The following is a 4,143-nucleotide window of genomic DNA, read 5'->3' on the forward strand; positions in this document are numbered from 1 at the left end:
TTTAATTTATAAGGAGGGGGTTGCACTCAGAGACTTGCTATGTGAAAGGGGTCACCAGTAAAAAAAGTTTGAGAGCCACTGATCTAGAAAGAAAGTAGGTAATGCACAAGAAACACTTTTAATAAATTTTAAGGCCAGAAGGGCCAATTCTGAGCATCCAGCCTGATCTCCTATATAGCACAGGGTAGAGTTTCCCAGTGGTTACTGCATCAAGCCCCACGGCTTGTGGTTGAAGTAGAGCATCTCATTTAGAAAGACATCCAATCCGGATTTAAAGATTGCAAGGTACAAAGAATCCACCACTTCTTTGGTAAGTTGTTCCAATAGACAATAACCCTCACTGTTTTAAAAAAAAAAACATTAGTCTGAATTTGTCTAGTGTCAGCACATTAGCAATTTTACAGTCTTCTGGAATTATACTGCTTCTTTCCAAATACAAAACATGAATTATTGAACATGTCTGCCTTTTCTGCATCATTAACAATTTTACCATCTCCATCTACTAATGGGCCTATTCCATTGCTAGGATTTCTTTTGTTCCTAATTTACTTTAAAAACTCCCTTGTATTGTGTTTAGCCCCTGACATATATAGATTTTCCCCTGATGTCTTTAGCTTCCCGTATCAATTTTCTAAACTTCATAGCTTATTTATGTTGATTTATTTATTTCCCCTCCCCTCGTATGTCGCTTCTTAATTTCTAATTGCTACCTTCACTTTGCCATTGACCCAGGATTGGTTTTAGCCAAAGTTGTCCTTTTTTTTTTTTTTTTTTTTTTTTTAAATTGTGGAATCATGGCTTTTTGACCATCTGAGAACTCCTCTTCAAGAACTTCTGGTTTTTCACTCACATTTGCCTCTAAATTCTTCCTCCCAGTCAATTTCACTCAGCTTTAGGAAGTTTGCCCTTTCAAAGCCCCAAGTATATATACTGCTGATTGGGATGGTCTTTTGTCTGGGCAAATCGAATGCATTCATGATTATTGGTCCCTAAGCAGTCACCATACTGGATACCCTAATGCCATACATGGTGGTTGTAACACCTCCCTATGCTGCTTCTTTATTGCCACTTCCCTATTTGGGGTTGGCAACTTTTATAGCCTTCTTCCATAATTCATGATTGTACTCCAGGCTGTCATGTGAATTGGTCTCTCTAGCGTCTGCTGATATCCGGTTCACGTACCGCATCTTTGGTCTCACCCTTGGTAACCTTCCGTCTGTAATCATTTCAGCAATATAGCTCTCAGGTCCCCACTGGACATGTCACTACCGATGTAGCCTAGCCTCACTCAGCTCATCGTCAGTTGGGGCAATCCGCATTAGGCCACACCCTACTACTCAACAGTCCCCTTTGTATACATCCCAGGATCACATTTGCTCTCTTAGCCACAGCATTGCGCTGGGAGCTCTTGTTCAGTGGGTTATACATCAAAATCCCTTACATCCTTTCTGAGGCACTGCTTTCAAAATGCAGCCCCCCATCTTATAAAGATGACCTACATTCTTCATTCCTAGATGTATGTATGATTTTGAAATTGGCTGTATGAAAATGCTTGTTCCAGTGAGCCAAACTTACCATGCAATCCAGAATGTTCTGTATAACTGACCTCTTCTTATCAAAGTTTATCATTCCACCTTCCTTGTCTCATCTGCAATCCTCACCAGCATTTCTTTTAAATATTTTCTTCCAGATCAGAGCTTTAAAAAAATTGAATAGCCTTGGACCAAGAACAACTTCTTGCAGGATCTCACTAGAAATGTCCCCGGTCGATGTTGATTCCCCAATTGTTGATAACTACTTTTTAAGATCTATCAGCCAGTTTCTAATCCCTTTAATATGTGCTACTTTGATTTTGTATAGTGCTACTTTTTTAAGCATTAGAATGGTGTGTGCTACTACAGTAGAATCTCAGAGTTATGAACACCAGAATTACCAACTGACCAGTCAACCACACACCTCATTTGGAACCGGAAGTAAGCAGTCAGGCAACAGCAGAGACAAAAAAAAAGCAAATACCGTATAGTTCTGTGTTAAACGTAAACTACTAAAAAACAAAGGGAAAGCAGGATTTTTCTTCTGCATAGTAAAGTTTCAAAGCTGTATTAAGTCAATGTTCAGTTGTAAACTTTTGAAAGAACAACCATAACATTTTGTTCAGAGTTACGAAAAACCTCCATTCCTGAAGTGTTCATAACTCTGAGGTTCTACTGTAAGTCTAATGGCTTGCAGAAGTCTAAATATACTATCCACAGTCTAAAAACATATTACACAGACTTAAGGTTGATCAGTAGTGCCTAGTACTTGAACATCAAAAGCATCTTTACTTAAACTTTTGAAAACCAGGAAATAGAGAATTAAGGTACACACCAACTCCTCTCCTCAGCCTTAACTCAGCCCCCTTTGCAGCTGCTAATAGCCAAAGGGAATAAGCAAAGTATGGTTCAGTCAGGGCTGCCCCATAATAAATAGGAGACAAGACAGATGAGGGAATATCTTTTATTGCACCAAGTAGCTTGAGAGGTTGTCTCTCTCACCAACAGAAGAGCTGGCCAGGGTGCCCTGGACTCTCCACCTGTCCTGGACGGCACACCCTGGGGGGTCTGGGACACAGGCCAGGGGCTGTTCTCCGGCACCCCAGCTCCCAGCCCATGGCAAGTAGAGGGTCCTGGGCTCCCCACAGCTGCCCAGGCTGGGGTGACCATACGTCCTGTTTGGGCCAGGACAGTCCTCTTTTTAAGCCCTGCTCCAGATGTCCTGACTTTTTCGGCAAAACTGGGCATTTGTCCATAATCAGTTGGCAAGAGAAAATGGGACAAATGCCCAGTTTTGCCAAAAAGGGACTCAGGGTGGGGACAGCTCCACGAGGGGGAGGGGTGGCGTGGAAGGGAGGGCAGAGGGGCTCATGGGGCCCCTAGAAAGGAAGGTCTGTTTACAAGTACAGGGAGCAAAGGAGCAGTGTATATATATATATTTTAAAAAGAGGGGAAAATTTGGCTGTCTAAAAGGCCCATTCAAATAGGGAAGGAATGAATCTGAGTGAGGGCGAGAGAGGAGAAGAGAAAAGCCTAGATAGCTTATAGATAATGCACTGGGCTGGCTGGAAAAGTCTTTTAAAAAAAACAGCTCTTGGGGAAAACCAGCTATTTATTGAAGACAACAAAGGAACCATGTACAGTTGATGCACTTTATTTTACTGCCTTTATTGTTTTAAGTGAGGTAGAACTGCCTATTTTATTGCAACTGGTTTAATAAAGAAAAACACGTAATAATTGAAGTATTTTAAATCATTCCTGTTTAACTGAGATACGAGATGTAAATTTTCCTTTTTAAGTGGTTTGAGAAGCTGAAGTAGACAGAGTATCTGAGCACAGGCTGTGGAGGCAGAAAAATGAGTTCTCTTCCTCGCTAGGTGATCTTTGCTTATTGCATAACTTTGTATTGTCTGAGTTTCCACCTCATAAAATGATTTTTACTTACTTACCTCCCAGCAGGGAGTGAGGATTAAATATTTAGCTTTTATAAAGCAGCTTGAACTTTAAAAACACTAAATATAAGCTACATATTTATTGGAAAAATACTAGATGGTAAGCTGCTCAGGGCAGGAACCTTGTCTCTTTACATGTCAAAGAATCAAACACATATAAAACAGGCAGCATAGAAATAAATGTGAATGAAAATAAATGGCTCGATGCACTAAACATGTGGCTATCTTAAAGTTGTCATCTTGTCGATAAATTGGTTTTGAATTAATAACCCTGCTGATACGTGACAGTAGTTTTGGAGTCTGAGTTTCAGGTGAGTGAGTGTGGACAGCTGCAGCTGTCTGTACACATAATTACAGCATTTTGCCAGAGAAATCTGCCTAAATGCCAAATATTGTAATAGCTGAGACATGAGGTTTGTATTAAAACAGTAGTGTCTATTGGTAAGTGTTGGAGATTGGCAGTCAGGACTCTCGAGTTCTCTACCTAGCAGTGATACATGATTCACTTTAAAAAGCAACAGAGGGTCCTGTGGCACCTTTAAGACTAACAGAAGTATTGGGAGCATAAGCTTTCGTGGGTAAGAACCTCACTTCTTCAGATGCAAGTAATGGAAATCTCCAGAGGCAGGTATAAATCAGTATGGAGATAACGAGGTTAG

The sequence above is a fragment of the Emys orbicularis genome, chromosome 12 (assembly GCF_028017835.1).
Source record: "Emys orbicularis isolate rEmyOrb1 chromosome 12, rEmyOrb1.hap1, whole genome shotgun sequence".
NCBI classification, from domain to species: Eukaryota; Metazoa; Chordata; order Testudines; family Emydidae; genus Emys; species Emys orbicularis.